The following is a 6,307-nucleotide window of genomic DNA, read 5'->3' on the forward strand; positions in this document are numbered from 1 at the left end:
CTTTCTCATGCTTCTGTTTTATTAGACATGAAACTAGAAGTATAAGAAAGGTTAAGAGAAATCACCCACTTATTTTACTGAAGTTTCTCTTCTAGCTCCAACCACCAAGGATGGTATCTAAGTGCTGCTTCAACAGTTGCTTTTAAAATGTGACTTTATGTTTTTAAAAGCATTTTCAATATCAGTGACAGGGAAGGATATGAAGTTATACCAAGTTTACATTTGCTCTTTGGTTTAAAATGCACATGCTGCACAGAATAACATACATTGAAACAAATAACAGGTCTCAAATCAGAGAGAACTCAACTACTTTATCACTGCACCTTGCTGTTAGCCACCTTGGACCTTAGGTAATTTCTCTTAAGGGAGAAAATGTCGGAGCTGCAAGACATAGGATTAATTACTTTAACCTACTTCTATTTACGAATGTACAATTCCTGTGGATCAGTCTCAACCCCACTGCTTCTGAATAGCAAAACAGCATAATTTAGGCTCACCCACTAAGGTCCTGTCCTCATTACTGCAAACTAAACCAAAAACAATCCGTTTCCTGATAATGACCTTTTCTTGGCCATTTTGGTATTGTTTCACGTCTGTAATAAGACAGTTTTTCATTAGTTATCAAAAGACTATCTTTATATAAGATTGCCTAACAACGTGAGACCATATAAAATTCCTTAGAGGAAAAGAGCCAGAGAACATATTGTTGTTGTTAAGTGTCTCTGATTTGGTTCCGACTCATAGCAACTCTGTATAGGGTTTCCAAGGAGTGACTGGTGAGTTTGAACCATCGAACTTGCAATTCAAACCAACCTTGCGGTCCAGTGCTTATCATACAGCGCCACACCAGAACATTAATTTATGTTGTTGTTGTTAAGTGCTGTCTAGTAGGTCCTGACTCATAGCGACTCTATATAGGGTTTCTGAGGAGCGACTAGTGAGTTTGAACCACCGACCTTGCATTTCAAACCAACCTTACAATCCCATGCTTATCCTTCAGTGCTACACCAGAACTCCAGCTATGTAATAAATAAACTAGCAACAATAGGAAAATGGCAAGAAAAAAGTTCCCTAGCATAGAAGAAAATCCGTTGACTCCACTTGCATGACATTTTTACTCCCATTGTCTAGAAAACAAGAAAATCAACACAATCCAGATTTTATTGTTGTTATTTATTTTAAAGTTTTTGTTTTTTTTTTATTGTGAATTGAGTGAAAGTTTATAGACAGGAACATCAGCTTTACATTCAACAAATCACACACTTTGTTTCATCTCAATGGTTGCAATCCCCTCCATCCAACAACAGTTATCCTGCTTTCTCCCTGTGGTTTCTATTTACATTCCACCCACCGTCTTATTCCTTCTCAACTTTGTACTTGGGAAAGTGTTGCCCTTTTGATTAAGAATGATTGATCATTCCATGGTGAGCATACCTTGCCAGTGTTGTACACCCCCTTGGCTGAATATTGGGTCACGAGTGTGCGTTCCTTTCCAGACCAGTAAACCTGGTCTTCTTCTTTTTTAAAAAATTAAATAATTTTGAATTTTGTTCCACATTTTCTTCTACTCTATCCAGGATCCTCTAATGTGATCCCTTTCAGGGCAGTTGGCAGTGGTAGATAGGCACTGTCCAGTTCTTCTGATCTCAGATCATGGAGACTGATGTTCACATGTTCTATTAGTCCATTTGGACTAATTGATTCTGAATGTTTTCAATTCTTATCACTCTTATTTCTTCTGCACATGAAAAGACCACTAGCTGCACCTTAGACAACACCTTAGATGCTACTCACCCAAGCAGGATATACAACATTATCTTTGTGGACTATGTTATGCCAACTGACCACGGTGTCCCCTGAGTCTATGGTCCTGAGTTACCAGGATCATCAACTCATTGCCTTAAGATATTTGATACTATCTAGGAAGTTTTCATCATTTTGCTTGCATATTCATAGTTATGATTGCATGAAAGGCAAACACTCATGTATAAACATCCTCTTTCAAACTTTTAAATATCTGTGCGTGTGTCCCTATTTTTTCATTGATGACTTTTCTGATTCTGGGCTCCACATTTAGGTCTTTAATCCATGATGAGTTGGTTTTTGTATATGGTGTAAGATAAAGGTCTTGCTTCAGTCTTTTGCATAGCTATTTCCAGTTCTGCCTGCCAGCACCATATGTTGAAGAGAGTATTTCCTCCCCATTCAATTTACTTTGGTTCTTTGTCAAAGATCAGTTGGCTATATGTGGACAGGTTAATTTCTGGATTCTTGATTCTGTTCCATTGACCTACAAATTTTTTTTTTTTTTTTTACTGTTTTTGTTTTATTTTCAGGAAAACTCACCTTTTACTTAAAACTAATATTAATTTCTTTGCACAAGATCCATATAAAGAAAATACATTCCAGTCCATAAACTCTGTGTTTTGTTCTGTCATGTATTTGGTGCGATGAGTCAGTATCAACTCAGTGGCACCTAACAACAACATGGTAGTTTGCTATATTTTTGTTGTTAAGTGCTACAAAGTCAGTTCCAACTCACAACAAACCAGTATGGGGTTTCTGAGGCTATACATCTTTTTTTTTTTCTTTAAGGTTTTTATTGTGGCTCGAGTGAAAGTTTACAGGGCAGATCATCAGTTTTACATTCAACAAATCATACACCTTGTTTCATTACAATGATTATAATCTCCTCCATGTACCATCAGTTAACAGTATTTCTCTCTATTCACTTTAGCCTTTTAAAAACAAAACCAAAAAACACTCAGGCATATATAATAATTTACACCTCTAAAGGGCATATTCTGCAAGTCTGCCTCCTGACCACCAGCTCTTAGTCTCTCTCTTCCCAGGAATCTAGAATACCCTCTCCATGACCCCATCTCTGCCTCCATCTCTGGCATTGCTGCTTCTCTGGATAAGGCCCTGCATTCTGCTTGTGCTCTTCTCCCTTGATGGTCCTCGGGTCCTCTGTTTCTGGACTGTAAGATTAACCACTCCCTTGTTTTTGTTACAAAACTTCTACCTTTACAGTTGTGACAGTTGCAGTCATGATAACAATTATTCACTATTGAATCATATCTTATCCCCCTCTCTTTTCACCAGACCCATCTAAACAAGATGAAAACTATTCAGTGGGGACTCTTTCTCTGCCACCCTCCACACTCTTAAACTAAACTCCCTCTTGAAACCTTGTAAGCCAGTCACTTTGTGCCTTTATTGCCCACTCATTTTAGGTAGCCAATGTCTTAGTTGCCCGTCCCATCTACCCTATGTACAGAGGAGATAGCATTGATACTTGATGTGAAGACTCCTTCCCTCTCTGTTGGTATTTAGAGTTACTACATCCATGAGTATAGGTCAAGTTCATCAAATTGTAGCAATTTATCCTTGTTTCCTTTATAAAAATTTTTTTTAAAAATAATCTTCCTCTAGTCGAATTCTGATTATCAAGCCATTGAGGCTAGGTCAAATGGGTACTGTCTGCAAGTTTGGGTGTTCTTGTGCATCTCCCCTCACTTCATATCAGCTGGATGCTTCACTCTCAGCTTTAGCTCTCTGTGGCTATGTCCTTGTCCATGGGCTTGAGTGTCCCCAGGTCTCACCACACTTTGGACCAACCAGCCCTTCCTCTTCTCTCTCTCATCTCCAGGTCAAAGGAAGTCAATGGACTGTGGTTGAATTCAGCTCATTTCTTCATTGCTGCTTTTCCCCCTCTTCCACTTACCAGTAAACCAATGTAGTCTCCAGCAAGCTTACATGCCTGTTCATGTGTTCCCTTTGAGTTTCAGTCTTAGAGGGGAGTTTGTCCTGAAGAAACTTGATTGCTTACCTTGATGGCTTCCTGGCAAACAGTTTGCTTTTTCTTGTAGTAGCCAGTCATGCTGACATTTTTTTTTTTTTGTTTTTTCCTGATGATCTTTCTTTGAAGATGTATCTTCTGTCACTCTAGCTGTTCCAGGCTGGTCTGCTTGTCCTTGCTAGTGGGAATGTCCCACCTCATAAGGTTCTAGATGGGACTCAGGATTCCACCTAGGGTCCTATACTCTGCAAAGGCTTTGCAAGAGGCCTATTTCACTGGGCAAGTTCTAGAACCCCTTTTATGTATTCCAATCCGTTATAGGCTTACAAGTTTTCTCTAATCATGTTTCCCAACATTCCTTTCTATCCCACTCAAGTGTCTATTTTGCAATAGTAGGCAAGGGAAATCAATATTCATAAGATAGTCAAGCATTTTAGTATTATTTCCCCTCTTCAAATTATGCCTTGAATTTTGCACTGAGCGAATGCATCTCTTGCTACTGGAGTGTGCCCTGCCGAAGCCTGTCGTCCCTGACTTCCCAGCCTGTTAGGGGCTGTCTTCCGCAGCCATGTCTAAGTCACTGAAAAAGTTGGTGGAGGAGAGCTGGGAGAAGAATCAGCTGGAAGTAGACATGAGTGACGGGGGCATCTCCAACATGCTGGATGTCAACGGCCTGTTCTCTTTATCCCGTACTACTCAGCTGGTGCTCAGTCACAACAAGCTAACAACTGTGTCACCAAATATAGCTGAACTGAAGAATTTGAAAGTGCTTAACTTTTTAAATAACCAGATTGAGGAGCTGCCCACACAGATCAGCAGCCTCCAAAAACTCAAACACCTAAACCTTGGCATGAATAGGGTGAACACTTTGCCTCGAGGATTTGGCTCTCTACCAGCCCTTGAAGTCCTTGACTTGACTTACACCAACTTGAATGAAAATTCTCTTCCAGGAAACTTTTACCTTACCACCTTGCGTGCACTCTATCTAAGTGACAACGATTTTGAAGTCCTGCCGCCAGATATTGGGAAGCTCACAAAGTTGCAGATACTCAGCCTTAGGGATAATGACCTGATCTCACTGCCTAAGGAAATTGGGGAGCTTACTCAGCGTAAGGAGCTTCACATTCAAGGAAACAGCCTGATGGTTCTGCCCCCAGAACTAGGAAACTTGGATTTAACTGGTCAGAAGCAAATATTCAAAGTGGAGAACAATCCCTGGGTTACTCCAATTGCCGACCAATTCCAGCTTGGCGTGTCCAATGTTTTTGAATATATCCGTTCTGAGACATACAAATACCTCTATGGCAGACACATGCAAGCAAACCCAGAACCGCCAAAGAAGAATAATGACAAATCAAAAAAGATCAGCCGGAAACCCCTGACAGCCAAGAACAAATAATGGGTTCTCCTGGACTGGGCTTTTGGCCTTCTCTCTCCTTGTTATCACTCCTGGCTTCTTCTCTTGCTCTAGCTTACAAATACGTATAGTGTGAGCCTGTCTTTTTTGTTTTGTTTTGTTTTCACTTTCTTCTTTCAAGTGCTTATCAGTTTACCTTTTGAATTCTTTTGATAAATGGTAGATTTTTATAAGATGATAGAACCATTTCCATTTGTTTCCTTAGAACTGCGGAAGGCAAGAGACAAAGTTCTAATTCATCTGCAAATTCCATAGTGGGCTTGGGCTTCAGTTTCTTGAATAGAAATCATAAATCTCTTATTATCAAAAGAATAATTAAAATCATGTAACCAGTTAAATGTCATAGCTAACTCATTTCACTCTTCTATTTAGTCACATAAGTAATAATGTTGCTTTGTTAAGCATTACATAGAAGCTACGTTAATTTAACTTCCAAATGATTTTAATAAAATCTTTAATTTGTAACCCATGTTGCTTCTTTAATAGAATAAAGAACACTTTGGTCTGGGGAAAAAAAAAATTATGCCTCGATCCCTGTATCACAGAGCCTTGTTGTTCCAAGTTTGAGCATGCATCACTATTTACCTCTGTCCCACTTAGGCCATGGAAATCTGTCTCAGTGTTCCTTTATCTATCTTGTTCTTCTGCCTCCTCCCCTTCTTGTAGTGCCCTCCCCAACACCCGAACTAAATCCCCCACCCCAACTCCACTGTTGTGGTTATCTTATATTCCATTAACTCTTCCCTCCATTTAAGACAGTCTATTTTATCCTGCAATCTACCTGACCTTCTCATCATCTGGATCTCTGTTTTTCTGTTACCTTCTTTCACATTGTAATTGTTTTGATCATAGACTAACCTCTCAGATGATCCATTCTTATAATTTTATTCTATTCTTGACTCTTCCATTTGTTGATCAAGTTCAGGGGGATGCTGCCACATACGTCATTCGCTGGTTGTTGTCTGTTCTTATTGGTTCTCAGTTCACAGAATTTCCTTTAGGATGTTTTGTAGTGCAGGGTTGGCTTTGGCACAATACTTTAGCTTCTGTTTATCCTGAAACGTTTTGATTATACCGTCGTATTTGAC

General features: G+C 39.4%; 1 pseudogene; it reads left to right on the forward strand.

Annotated features, from left to right (window-relative positions):
• Positions 1-4,370: 4,370 nt before the first annotated feature.
• Positions 4,371-5,201, forward strand: LOC102836896 (annotated as a pseudogene).
• Positions 5,202-6,307: the final 1,106 nt, after the last annotated feature.

Source organism: Chrysochloris asiatica, unplaced genomic scaffold, assembly GCF_000296735.1.
Source record: "Chrysochloris asiatica unplaced genomic scaffold, ChrAsi1.0 scaffold00180, whole genome shotgun sequence".
Lineage (NCBI taxonomy): Eukaryota > Metazoa > Chordata > Mammalia > Afrosoricida > Chrysochloridae > Chrysochloris > Chrysochloris asiatica.